Source organism: Eucalyptus grandis, chromosome 2 (assembly GCF_016545825.1).
Source record: "Eucalyptus grandis isolate ANBG69807.140 chromosome 2, ASM1654582v1, whole genome shotgun sequence".
NCBI classification, from domain to species: Eukaryota; Viridiplantae; Streptophyta; class Magnoliopsida; order Myrtales; family Myrtaceae; genus Eucalyptus; species Eucalyptus grandis.
The window spans coordinates 47,799,611-47,814,781 of NC_052613.1; the positions used below are offsets into that span (position 1 = coordinate 47,799,611).

At 37.2% G+C, this 15,171-nt stretch overlaps 2 long non-coding RNA genes across 2 annotated transcripts in view; both read right to left on the reverse strand.

The window, feature by feature from the left end:
• Nucleotides 1-2,844: 2,844 nt before the first annotated feature.
• LOC120290338 lies at nt 2,845-3,450 on the reverse strand. Its single transcript, XR_005548254.1, has 2 exons — nt 3,126-3,450; nt 2,845-3,008 (listed from the first exon to the last, which is right to left on the reverse strand). It is a non-coding gene; the product is annotated as an uncharacterized LOC120290338 (long non-coding RNA).
• A 4,289-nt stretch (nt 3,451-7,739) lies between these two features.
• LOC120290300 overlaps nt 7,740-15,171 on the reverse strand; it is a 30,014-nt gene continuing 22,582 nt past the window's right edge. The window contains exon 4 of the long non-coding RNA XR_005548168.1: nt 7,740-7,888. This is a non-coding gene — a long non-coding RNA (uncharacterized LOC120290300). The remainder of the gene's footprint in view (nt 7,889-15,171) is intronic.

The following is a 15,171-nucleotide window of genomic DNA, read 5'->3' on the forward strand; positions in this document are numbered from 1 at the left end:
AGGACTAAATTAGCAAATTCTTAAAAGATTTAGAACTAAATTGGCATAATTGAAAGGGTTTAGAATTATATTGGCTATTGTACAATAGATTTAGGACTTTTTGGACCATTGTCCCCTTCTCATACTATTAGCATGGGATATTGATTGACCAGCTTAATGACTTCAAGTCGTGAGGCTTGAGGCTTGGGCCTTCTACCTTAAAAATAGTATCCTCGTTCGATCCACATTCAGATCGGATGCTTTGTTGATTGGTCTACAATTAACTTTCTAATGCTCTAGAGTAGGATAGATACTTTCTTAAGCTATACACGAATTTATGAAAATTGAATGAACATATATAAGGATCAGACAAAAAAAGTATTTAATAGTGGTTTTCGTGAGCTGGATTAAACTTTCATCTTAAGTTCGTTACCGTTTCATGTGTTATTTGGAGTGTCGTTAACTCTCCTGCGTGTAATGCTAGTATCGTCATCACTGTCAACTCGTGTTGGGCAACGACATGTTCTATTCTACGAAAAGCCCCACTTTTTCAAGCTTTCATGTCTTGGTGATTATTCCCTGCTTCATTGGATGGGCTAAAGGCCATTCATTCTATCCCCAAATCACACATCTATTGAAAAGAATTTTGCTAAGATTCAATGGGCCACAACACATTTATTGCTCACGTTTGTGGCATGACTTACCTTACCATCTGACTGGGGGCTGATTCAAGCAATCTTATTTGTGAGAGCTGCAAGGGCTTGAGTTAAAACTATTTAATTTCTATTATGGAAAGAAAAAAAGAAAGGCTTCATCTTGAGGTGACCATATGTATCATGATCCAAGAGATCTTTAAAGTTTTGATTGTAGCTGCTTCCTTGAATACTTGCCTAGCAAAATGCAAAAAGAATAATGATGACGACGACAATAACCATACATGCGGAATTTGGTGTTCAACATCCTTTTTGTCCCATGCATGGAAAACACACCTAATATATAGGCACAACTCCACGGGTGAGTATTGCGTAAATTTAATCTACTAGATCAAGATAATCACATTGCAAGAATTTGTAGATCTATGCTAAATCTTGCTAGTAAACATAGGTTTTATATAGCTTCTACACTTTAATTAGTTATGTCTATAACATTACCCATAGACTAAATCTACATATGTTTTCTATAACTACAACTTCAGGAAGACAGTTTTAAGTTTGTAGTATTTTGACGTTTATTAATCTCATCACCTTTGATTGATAAACATGATACCATTTAATTATTCGTAATATTTTGGGAAAGACCCATTTGCGTCACCACAATATTAAAATCTTAATTTTCACCGAGAAGTTAAACATGCATTTTTTGTAATAAAAAAGGAAAAAATATAATATATTATAATAAAAAAAATAAACTAAAGATAAATAAAAAATGGAAACATAATGATGAAAAATAGAATAGAAAATAAACACAATGAAGCACCAGGTCCATCAAAGCCCATCACTCCAGCCCGGTTTGATCACCTTGTTCCAGCCCAGCTCGATCCGACCACAAGCGCAGCAGACCACAAGTCGAGCCCATCAAGCACCTGGCACAATTCGTCTCAGCCCATCAGATCCATAAGAGCAGCCTAGGCAAGTTCTAATGAAGCCCATTAAGCCCAATTCGGTGAAACACATAAAGATTTATATTGAGCCTAGTCCATCTCATCGGAACCGCTCCCTCTCCCCCTCTCTATCGCTCTAAACGTTGGAAACAAACTCGCGCGCGTTACAATGCTTAAATCGCGTATTGTGTTCGTGACCGAGGGCTTCCTGTTATGAAATTGGCTCATTTATAGTTCGCTTGCATCGCTTTCCTCATTGTATATGAGTTCATGTTGATCGTTTTTGCTGTATAGGCGTTCCTTAAGTCTGTTGTCTTGCAATGAGAATCTACACAGGAGCTATGCACTTTGATTTCTTTCTGTCTCGGTCTAGATCTACATTCAGCGTTCTCATGACATAAATTCAATTTTGAGTATTGCTAGATGTGGCCGAGAATCTTTTGTATGGAACTGAATTGAATATGATGTATTTTTATCGAGTTCACATGTTGAATTTGCTGGAATCACATTTAGATCGCCTCCTACGACCGGTGAGGGCTCAGAAACCTTCAACCAATACAAAAAGAAAATAAAATTTATCATTTTTTAAGTTATCCACATCAGCATTAGTTGTGTCACGTATGATGGCCAGTGTTCATGTCAACTATGTTTGACCAAAATTGGCTTAAAGCACAACATTGGCAAAACGTCAACATGTTTATAATTAAATTGATCAAATTAAAAGATTTATAATTAAATTGACATTCATACAATATGTTTATGTGACATCTGTACAAGATATGGTAAAATGTCATGCACATTTTTCAAAAGGAAGATGAAAATTTTAATTAAACTTAAAAACTGAAAAGCTTTAGGAGATTAATGCTCGTTACGTGACAGCTTCACATGTATAGGATAGTACACTTCACAAATGGCAAATGCAGGATCACAACCCAAAAGCGAGACGAAATATTTTGTAAATCTTAGTCTCCATGGGAATTATGAGTAAATTCAACGAAACTTAACATAAGATAATATCTACTTAAGTAAAATTGTATAATGTAGGGAGTGATAGACATTTTTTTTTTTTTGTTCGGGATAATTATTCAAAAATCTTAAATTTATTATACGGTGGCCAACTCAATCATAAATTTTTCGATTTTATCAATTCAGTCCTAATTCTTTTGATAATTTGTCAATTTAATCTTAAAAAATTTGACGATTTACTAATATAGTTATTTTAGCTAATTTTGGCTATAAATTACTGATATGATGATTGTACCACATAGGACAGCCGATATTCACATTAGATATTTCTGGCCAAAATTGGTCATTGCTAGATTAGGCACAAGTATAAAATAATGATGATTCGAGTTCTCTTTCTAATGGATTATTGCCTTCGTTTCAATTCACAAAGTACTTCCCTTCAACTACCCTGCGAGGCATCTCCCTGCAACGGCAGAAAACAATGTTGCTGAGAGAAAACAATCTCAGAACTTTCATATCCAAGGAACAAGATATTTGAGAAAGATGGGGACAGAATATAACAGGAAAAGCCAGACCATACCATACATAGTCCACTGGCTTTCTGAACCTGTAACCTCCTGCCATACTTGTTATGGAGAATTCCATCCGACATACCAAAATAAACTGGGTTAGTGTTATGCCCAATGAGCAGAAACTGCTCTTAAATGGGATATGTGGTAGGTAGTGAGGAAGACCTTGAGAGGCTTATCCAATAAAAAAATAATGAGAAATTTACTCGACATCGTGCACTATTATCACCAATTTTCTCTTTCGGAAAAATAAATACGAGCAATCATCTTGAGTTTAATTTTCGGGATAACTTTAGGTCTCCTAAGTCCACTCGAGCTAAAAGGGCCATTCTCATATCTGACCGGATCACACAAACATCCTAAATGTGTTTCAGAAATTCCAGGGGAGCAGCGGAAAAACTCCGTGCTTTACATGCATGGAGTGTTCTATCATTAGCCAAAAACAAGTTCCAACAGCAAACGATTGACTTATACGCTCAATAATGCGGGCTCAAGTAAAGATGAAAATCGAAATTCCAAGTTACTGTACAAAATGAAGGCGTCCAAGTAGAGCGAGTCCTTTCATTTTGTGAGCAGCTGCCAGACTAGAGCTCAGACGGGAAAAAGAAACAGGAAGCCCTCTAAACTTATGCAATGTCAAAGACTGGAAACATTAAAAGGATATTCCCCTCTCCTCGGATCAAGAATCGTGCTCACAGCAGTTTTTTCACTCTCCTCGAAGTCATGCTGAACCGATATCATGAGTTGGAGCAGAACTCACTTCCAAAGCGCTGGTAGAGATGAGAAAAGCTGAATCCATTAATCACCTAGCCCGGATAAAATCATTCAGCAGATCTGAAGAGCTGCACCATGTAGCAATGACTTGGTTCCCTAATTTTAGGTGGAAAACATACTCACCTTCAGCTTTGGTTAAATTACAGAAACGACTCTTTGCATGCGCCCCATCAGTGGCTCAACCAGAAAATGGCATGAAATATACTTTGCCTCTTTTATGTCTTTTCAACTCAAGGGGCCGAAAATGCTGATATTGATGAGCCGGGTCAAGTTAGGAGAGCTAAAACGACATGTCGCACCCCATTTTAGGAAGGAAAGCCTGCCCCAAGTTCAAGCCAACCTGATTTAAGCGGAAACCGAAGGAAGTCATGGATTTGGTCAAGATCAAAGGAGGTCAACTCCATTTCATCTTGGCAACGTTTCTAACCTACGATGTGGCACCACACGTCAGTAGGAACAATGTATATTATTCAAGTTTCCAAATCTAATCTAACTGGGGAGTGGGATGCCGGAGTGATTTTCGAAAATGCAAAGTTGTCGTGGCATTTTAACAAAATCTTCAAGGGTACATTTGCTCCGGTAATTGATTGAGTAATTATTTTACATTTTCCTATATAGTCGGCTTATTTTCCATTACGCTTAATAGATATTTTAAAATAAGAAATATTTTCGGTGCAATACTCTTATTAAACATAACTCTAAGGTGAAACATTCTTTTTTTTTTAAAGTTAATGCGATGATTTTTCAAGGGGAAAGACTTTTTGCCACTTCATGTTTCTGATTTGTCTGTTCCTTTTGTTTGTTCCTTACCCTCCTCCTCCTCCAACTCTTTTCAACGTTGATATTCTTTCTGCTCCTGCAAAAAGAAAAAAAGAAGTGCTGGCCTCAAATCAAGCCTCTTCCAAGCATATTAATCGAACATTGCCCAAGATTTTAGTTTTAATAAATATTTATCGACACCTTTCGATGCCCATCTCGTAGTTTTGATATGTGTCCTGATGGTGATGTTTTGCAGCCGTAGCGGATATTAACCTCTGTTTCAATAACTCGAGGATATATCTTCGTAACGTAGGGTACGGTCGATTCACTGAGACTCAATCATGTGGTTGTTCTGCATCGCCTTTTGCCAAGAGCTTCAAATTGTTCTTTCGATTGTTGTCTGTTCTTAGAACTCGGGTTTTCTCTCTACTATTGTCTAGCTGAGTATCCTACGTCACCTGGTTTCTCCAAATTGTAAGCTTTTCTGTTTGTGGTGTGCTTCATACCGCTTGCTCACAACCTGTTAGACGGAATGCCCGAGTCAATCGTAGATAGTTCCTGTTTCATTCTGTTTACAAACGTTTTGATGTCCAAATTGAAGTTGCGTTGGTTGTCTTACTGTGGCTTCCTGTATATAGTTGATTGAAATGCGAAGAAATTTGCGCCTATAGGCATACTCTGTTGCTCGCTGCTTATGGGTGCTTGAATATGTCAAATGCTCGTCATGTCCATTTGTTCGCTCTTCTGGTGTGCGTTTGCTGCGTCAACTGATGTTGAGCTCGCTTTGGAAAATGTACATGGTATAGCTCGTCTAAGCTGCTTGACATGAGAAGTTCTGGTACGGATGGTAGATATATGATGTTTTATACATAGTCCTTTAGGTGCCCACAAACATGTATAGTTAGATGGACATGTATAATGCTTTGTGGATATTGAAATTTAATCAAGATGTCATTGTTTCAAGCCTTAAACATAACAATGGTGCTTGCTTGTTGCTTTTGTTCATTTGTAAAATGTGAGGATTTTGATCTCATTATAAAAGTGTTTTAGTCATGTGAACATATAGAGAGATGCTGCATTGATGTTGCAATCCCTTTCCATCAAATTGGGTCGTCTCAAGGCTTGAAACAAAATTATTTGATAGGATGATTTGAGTCAAATAAAATCAGTAGCTGTTTGGTATTACTAATTGTTACTTGGACCTCTGCAGAATGTATATCCATGGAAGAAAGTGACGCTTTGGATTCATATTGATTTCATGTTGAATTATCACATTCTTATGCTCAAAGTGGGCTTTAGATGTCCTAGGAGCTTGTTGTCCGTCTGTATTTGTGCAGTAAATGAGGATTTTGTGTTTTTTGTTGAATCTTTTTCATGGCTCAATAGATAATTTGATAAGCCAATAATTTTTTTCCGTGTTTCATTATCTCATTTGGATGATAGAATTGTATTTTTGGTTGGTGGGGTCTTCGTTCTATTGAAGTAGCTACTGGCGCTTCTTGTTGGGTCTCCTACCATAGTGTGACTGTAAATCAATTTCCCAAGAGCTGCCCTAAAACAAATCCATCCTTCACATAGCTGAAATGGAGCGGCTAAAAGTTTTGGACATGTCGTGTGTAAATATCAAAGACAAAGCCAGAACGTAAATAACATTCGCCTCACCAGAAGTCACCCACTTTAATACCGATCAACTTTTCATTCAGAGATGCTAATTTACTAGCAAATTGCTTGAAAACAGTAACCTGCAGATGCAATAAGAAACCAAGCTCTGAATTCTGAACATGTATCCCGTGTCTTCGTCAACAAACAACATATCCTAGAAGTAAAATGATGCATTGGACAATCAATTGCTCGAAGCATAAGCAGTTAAATCACTTGAAACTCAGAGAAATTGCCCATCCGTTGCAAGAATTTTATAATTATCGAAAGTGAAAGACCGCTTAAGGCAAAGAGAGAACTTTTTCATGTAGCATGCATAGAAAATACCAATTCTATCAATTTACGGCAAATGCGATAAGTTTTGAATAATCATAAGATTGGAAGATTCCAATGCGGTCAGGTAGCTGTACTTGGTCAACACCTATTACTCTGCGTGAATGCTCTAACAGTAAATAAGTTGGATTTTCTTGTCAAAGACATAGGGCTGCTTCTTGGAAGAGGTCTTCATCGGCAAACTTACATTTAAAAATAAGCCCAAGCACGCACACCACCGACCATTCCAAATAATTTCTTCTTTGAAGTGATGATGATATTATGGCGAATAACTAGAAGAAAATGTCCGAATTTCAAATGACCATTCCTACGGCTGTGATTGAGTGAAATTACCATAAAGGCACAAAAAAGAAAAGAGCAATATGATGTAATGTCTATCTTTATATCTTGTAGTCAATAAATTATTCTCTTTTTAATCTTATAACAAATCCTTTTCATCGATTGCGCTTCTTCCTCCAATAACTATTTAGATAAATGCAAAGGTGAATAAATGGACCGCATAAAAATTGGACCCGAAAAGAAGAGGGTTGAAATTGACATCTATCTACAATCACAAGCATAGAGATGACACAGAGCATAACATGCAATTTTACGAGCGAAAAAACCAACAATAGGCATAACCTCAAACAAGTCTTACTCTAGCTAGACAGTTTCACAAACTTAGGTTCCAGGCAAGAGAAAACCTATGATGCTTATCAGTGCCAATCTTATTTTGAGACCAAGGTAACTCTGAAAACTATGCTTGACAGAGAACTTGATAAAGTTTACAACATTAAACATTGAGAATTAGATGACAGCAAGATTGGTTGATTAATTTGACAGAATTATGACCTTCCTCCGTGCTTCATTAGAGAAACTACACAAAAAATTTAGATGGGAGCAAAATTCAAAACTTAGATTACAGAGCAAGCAGAGAGATCTTGTATTCCCAACAGACCAACTGTTAATCCTCTTAAAGCAGGGATTTTATCATGTAATACTAACCAAGAATGAATTGAAGCCAAATCTTGACACATTAGGGGAGCATCACACAAGTTTGTGCCAGTCAACATCAGCATTCTGACAATTTCCCCAGCAAAAAAAAAAAGTCAAAGCAACTATTTAAAGATTCTGTGCATACAATCTTGTCTGCAGCTGAGAAATTAGAAAAAACCACACCACAAACTGCAGTCTGGATGAAGACCAACTCTTCAGACCTAGCGGCAAGCCATTTCCAATGAGAGTTATGAATTGCAGCAGATCCTTTGGCCTGCAGAGGAAGAGCAGAATCATAAGATATTCTGCTTGAGAAATAATTCCGGCAAGATCCCAGCATGATGCCACAAGTCATACCAAAGAGAAATATTATCTCCATTACCCACCATATAAATAATATCGAGTTCCAAAATTTTCCCAACTCTTCCAACCATTTCAATTACTTTCTTGGGCAACAAAAAGAGTTGACACTAATAGATAACCAGACCATCAATAACATATTTAACAGTCCAATCTTTAAACCTTGTTGTAAATTGATGATCTTATGAGAGGCTTATAATCCTTGTCTGAAAGTCTTCCAGACCATAAAAAATTACTAGAAGAAAGAACCAAACAAGAACATAGGGTTGGCTGATTGGTCATGCTATTTGATTTGATTGCTGCATGTTAGACAAATGCACTTGTTAAAAGCTTAACCTGACACAAGAGTATATCTAACGTATAACTTAGTGCCCCCCTTGCGTAGAACTGATCCCTTGCGCACAACAGAATGTGGACATAATCATGTCAATGAGATAACTAGGGAAATGATGACGAACAACATAAGTGACGAGAATGCAGACAATATGCTAATTGTTCAGAAGAGATTCTTTCTAGATTCTGATTGTACCCCATGATCATTATCCATGTCTTTCAAACAGCCTGTCAAAAGAAATAGCAGATACAAATCTACCCACCCTTTAAACTTTGCCTACCAGCGACTGCAGGGCATGCATCTTTGATTCCATGAAGAAGAATATGAATAATTACCAAAATGAACAATGGACAAAGATTTCATTGAGTGCTACCCAGGATGCAAAACGCCTTCATTTGTGTCTGTACTCAAACCAACTAATCCATTCCTGAATCTTGGATGGTAGTAAAATGCTGGAATGGAAGGGTTGAGGCGCAGTAAATCTGTTTCCCCCATAGATCTCGATGTGTGCCACAGTATGCTGAGAAATGAGAGGATTGCGTGTGGAATAAGTGCTTTGTATCAGTACATGCAGACAGAAAGTTAATACCGAGTTCCTTCCTCTTCTGGTGAATGCTGCAAAAGTAATTTTCACATATCAGAGTCAGAGATATAAGGGAAACTAGTCAGGTACATTCCACAACTTAGTAAATGTATTTGAATGGAGTTTCCAGACTAAAACAGGAAAGAGGATTGAAAGCACCTAACTGCCATTGACATGACATGAACTTGCTCTATCCATCTGAAGTCCTGAGCCACACTTTTTTGATGTGATGCAACTTTCAAACATTTTCAAACTTATCTTTGCTATCTATTTATCAAATTAATTATGTCCAGACTTGACATTCATCTAGTGGATTGATTCACCAGGGGAAAAACAGACACTTATTGAACAGGGGAAGAGAACATATATACATACCTCTATCCCCATGAGTAATTTGAGAACCAACTATCATGGAAAGTTTCGACAAAAAGTCAACATCTTAACAAGAAAGCCTGTAGTTGCATGTCCCTTCATCTCTACAATGAGGAAGAGTCTCACATCCAGGGTCCCCCCCTTCAGCATCTTCTCCTAGACTTAATACTAGAGAGGCGACAGTGAAGGAAGGGTACACAGACCTTTCCATAGGTTGCCGGGTCCTACCAACAAACTTCACTGATGTAAGTCCAATAAAATCTGCAAGGTAAACAAGATTGAGAGAATCTTGGAGGATGAGACCGAGCATAGTGAGAACAAAAGAATTGGATGAGTGCAGAAAACTGCTAGAATGCAAAAATAAGCTGAGAATCCAAATTCAAAAGCAAGAGAACATTAATAGCATCCCAGATTTATGATCTTTTTGCTGGATTGATGAATTCATGAAAATCATTTAAATAGATAGGGGAACTGATGCCAAATCTGTGAAGAGAAGTGACTACGAGTAGAAGAGTGGAATAGGAGTAGTAAATGGGAAGATCATACTTGATTTTAATGAAAAATATTGAGGTATAGAAATCTTCATGAGATCACATGTATAAACAAGAGTTTATTGTTATTCTGATGGACTTGACAGATTTTATCCACAAAGGCACAAACCAAAGGAGGGTGAACGAGGGAATGTACCAACCCTTCAGGAGAGATCCTGTTCTAAATTCCAATGAATACTCCATGACCAAAAAGTCTGAACTGACAGCAAGAAGAATAAAGAAAGCAGTTGAAGATCATCACCTGGCCCATTAAATTTAAGTATTCATATCATTGCGAAAAAACAAGCCACCAAACACAATAATAAACAAAATTAATAAATCAAACACCAGACACTACAACCACCCAAGTTACTCAAATACTCTTAATTTTACCCAGCCTCCAAATACACCAATAACTCGCACAATATTTAGCCCTCAGTCTCTTGCAAAGCAATCTCTCAATCTCAAAATAGAATTCACTGATCTTATCAGAAAATTTATTGGCTCCAAAACACTCATAATGTAATTGACAAACATGCTGCCACACGATATGTGAATCAGTGAATTGATGCTCTTGGACTAGTGTGAAGTAGGACAGAGAAGAACTGTAAAATATGGACAAATAATTGAATTATCACACTTACTCATACAAAAGCATAGTAAGGCCTGCTTGCTACTACTGGAAGTGCGAAACTCAATCTGGGTGTCTCTCACCCACATTTGCTGTTCCCATGTCCGTTGCCGTCGGAGCCCGTGACCCAACCTGTGGGCGGCACCGAGTACAGCTGGTGCTGGGTCGCCCCTGGCGGCACTGGCATCCTCATCCTCCAATCGTTGCTGAACGCCTCCGATCAAGCCTAATTGGGGCTCCAATCCTCGTTGAACGCGAGAAAAGACAAATCTCTCGGAAATTCAGCTCGAAGTTCTGGAATGCGAACCGTCGAGTCCGATTCCGAGAAGTTCAGGACTTCCTTCAAGTCGAGGACCAAATCCTGCCTATTTTGCTTGAGTCTCAAACCTGCACCAGCAAAAGCAAACAAAAACCGGGTCACGCGAAAAAGCAGAAGTCGAATCCTTAACAATGTAGGAAGATAGACTAACGAACCCAACAAAAAGAAAGAAAAACAGAGTCCGAGGACGAATGGATTTACCCGAAAACTGATGCAAGATCCAAACCCAAAGCAGAACATGAGTTTAAACACCCGGACATTCAGCAAAAGAGAAAAATTGCATGATTCATCGTTCATGAATCGTCTTCCCCCGCCCACGTGAAGCGCTAGAAGAAGGCAACCAGATACTGAAATCTACGGCTCGGTCAAAGCTCCACTGGAGGCGAGCCTCAGATCCCGGCTTGTTGTCGTCGCCACTTGTCCTTGTCGACGAGGGAAGGCTCTAGTCGTGTGTGGACGGAGAGATGCATCTCAAGGGCGCTGTCATAGGTGATTAACGTGCAGACAACAGGTGGAAGGAGACGACGATGAAGCAGTATTTTTTACACCCCCAGTTAGGCCCAAAAGCTTTAGCTTGCCTAATCTGCTCAAATTATAAAACGCTGTTCAAGTTAATAATTCCTGGGTCTAAAATCCGAACCATTTTCAAAGAGCCGGCTCAGATATTATACAATTTAATATAACTTCATGAATTTCGCGAATGAGGTGCCAATTGCAGCCGGTCAGTTTTGCGCATCGCTCCTTGAGAATCCCACATTATACTATGCAGAGTAGCTCCACGGAGGGAGGGAGGCCATCCGAGGGCAATTCCCTCAGTTTCGGGCATCGTACGATCCATAAGGTCCGGAGAGAGGGAGCGAGCTGCCAGACTGCTAGACAGTCTTTCCACATTCCCCATATATGAGATATTGAGATGGAGTAGAGAGGAAGGAGCGGAAGTAGAAGATCCTTCTCCCCTCCCACACCTCTAGCGCTACCGTCGATCCTCAAATATTGAAGGGAGGTGAGGGGGGTAAGCCACTTCCTCACCGGCTGCTTCTTATTCCTGCATCCCCATACACCGAGTTCCTGTAGCTGGGACGGCAATCCTCTATTGGGGAAGCGTGTAATACTCTCACATTCAGAAATTTCCAGATCTCAGAGACATGAAAGTCAATGGAACTCATTAGGTAATGATTTTATCTTCGGACATCCCAAAGACAAACTTTCAAGATGCTGGGTGGAAGAGGAGGAAAGCACTCCAGCTTTAGAGCAGGATAACTATCCAATATCGAGGAAGTGAGATGAGACAGTGTGTAGCCACTGGGGTAAACTGCTCACATTCCTACAACCCGTAATTTCAATCTCTTGAATCGATTGAAAATGGTCAACATTTATCTCCGCAAGTGACTCCACTCTCCTCCAGTTCCAAATTGCAAGTCTCTTGAGGGTCGGGGTAAAAATCTACCCTTGCTAAATGGCAGAGAATTGCATCCGGAAATTGTTAATTCTTGTACACAATACATCATGTTACCATGGGTATGACTGATGCTGCTTGCTTCATCTAGATGAACAATTAATCCTATGAGTAAAGATCATAACACCTTGTAGTATATTGGTATGCCTGTTTCGAGAAAGGACACGAGTTTTGGATAGTTATTGACTGTCATGCCTCTAAGAGAGGAGAGGGTGTGCATCTTGCTTGGGAGCTTCTCTAAATTGATGCAACTTGTCAATTTGATAGTCTCAAGGTTACTTAGCAGCTCTATATCTCCTTCTCCAGTCACAAAATATACGAATTCCAAATAATTGTTGATGGCTAAACTCTTCAAACAAGCGAGATTCTGAATTACATCTTTGTTTTGCCGCAAGTGTATTAACTTTGTACACCTTACTATCTTCAATTTCTCAAGCTTGACCATAATCATCATGCATCACATAGATCATGACATCACCATCTCACTTATGCAAGCCTCGTGAACTCCGTCAAATTATCAAAATAAGAATAAGTTAATATCTAATTTAGTTTATGCAGACCATATCATTATATAATTGTCTAAATTTTATGACATGTCAAGTGTAATCGGTCTCTAATTTATTTTCGATTTAACGGTCACGTGGTATCTCGATCAATAATGGTGCAACTCAATGAAGGGTGACAATCTTCACTGAGCTCAAAGCAAGCGTCTCTCTCTCCTCGTCAGACCTAACTATAAACGCTGGCTTTTTCTCTCATACGGTTTTCGTTTTCGATTTTCCATATTTTTTCTTCCGTCAGAATTTAATATCTGTCATGCGTTGATGTAGAATGCCACATCATTGTTTTTATACATAGTCTAATCTCAGGACCAACATGACTAAAAATAATATAAATATGTATGTATGTATGTCTGTATGTATGTATGTGTTTGATTGGCCAAAAAAAGTTAAAGAACTTTCATCGATTATTTGGCAATATTTATGTATATAACCTTTAAACTGTACCCATTCTAATTGTTGAAGAAATCTTCCAAATTTCTCTTACGTATTGATTGCAAATGAACAAAAGAAGTATTATGAAAAGATATTTTAAACACTGCACCAACACATATTTTTGCAAGATGGCAGCCATCCTATTAGTTTTTGATCTTGATATCCAATTCACAAATGGTTCTTCAAACCCTTTACCTGATTTCCTTATAAGAGAATTTCTAGAGGGTTACAGTCGTGCCACCAAAACTATCCTGAAGACAAGAAAGGACTTGTCTATTAGATCCATTACAAATAAACGGTTCCATCAAGCGACAGAGACAAGCCGACCACTCGTTCGTGTGTGCGATTATGGCAACCGGAATATATAACATCCAAAACCAATTGCTAAAAATGCTCCTTACGCTGTAAAACCACAAAATTGAGGACGTTAAAAGAATAATAATATACATAATATAATCATTTGCACAATACTAAACACCTATTGGAAAGAAAACTTGATGCAAAGCCAACTTTTATATAAATTTTAGATTTCATGCCTTGAACTAAGATTAACTTGTAGAGTGTCATGCACAATTTCCAGGGTGATAATTGTCAAAAAAGTTTTATACTTATTGTACAAATGTCAATTCAGCCTTAAACCTTTTAATTTGAATTTAATAAGATTATTTCTAAACATTTTAATAATTTGCCAATGTGATCATTTTAGCCAATTTTGAGTAAAAATCTCTAATAGGGATGTCTATCATCCTATGTGACATACCGGCGTTAACATAGACAATTTTTGTAAATTAAAAAAATTCTGAAATTTTTAATATTTTTTATTTTCTTATTTTCTTATTTTTTTCATTGCGGTCGCCTTGCTCCCCCCTCAGGGTAGCTGGTGAGAGCTTGCAAGCCTTCACCTAGTGGCTATCGCCGACCACAATGAAAAAAAAAAGAAATGGAAAAAGCAAAGAAAATTTATAAAAATTTCAAACTTTTTTAATTGTACGAATGTCAATTTAGCCTTAACCCTTTTAATTTGAATTTGATAAGATTATTTCTAAACATTTTAACAATTTGCCAATGTGATCATTTTAGCCAATTTTGATTAAAAATCTCTAATAGGGATGTCTATCATCCTACGTGACATAATCGGCATTAACATAGACAATTTTTGTAAATTTTTAAAAAAAAATCTGAAATTTTTAATATTTTTTATTTTCTTATTTTTTCATTGCGGTTGCCTTGCTCCCCCTCGGGGCAGCTGGTGAGCTTGCAAGCCTTCACCTAGTGGCTATCGCCGACCACAATGAAAAAAAAAAAAAAAAGAAATGGAAAAGCAAAGAAAATTTATAAAAATTTCAAACTTTTCTAATTGCAAAAATTGTTTTCATTAGCGCCAACTGTGTTATATAGAATGACTAGTATTCATGTTAATTATTTTTTACCAAAATTGGCGGAAGGACTAGATTGACAAATCGTCAAAAGGTTTAGAACTAAATGGGTAAATTAAAAGGTTTATGACTAAATTGGCATTCATACAATAGGTTTATATGTCATATGTGCATTATGTTTTTTGGCAAAATGTCATGCACAATTTGCATAATGAAAATGAAAATTTTAATTGAATTTAAGAACTAAAAAGTTATAGGAATCTTTGCTAAGTGATGACTTCAAATATATAGGGATTATACACTTCACACTGACAAATGAAGATCCACAGCCGAAAAAGCAAGACAAATTATATTGTAAATTGGCTCCATTTGTTTCCCTGAAAATATAGCATTTCTGAAAAAATATTTTCTAGAAAAATGTAATTATTTTTTAGTATTCAGCTAAAACTTGAAAATGAAATGGAAAATATTATTTCATTGTTCAGTAAGGAATTTTTTTTTTTCTCTATGCAATTTTTTTTTTTTCAATAACTATGATATTATTATTATTTTTAAAAATCAAAATTTAAATTATTTTTAAAAACAAATTTTAATTATCTTT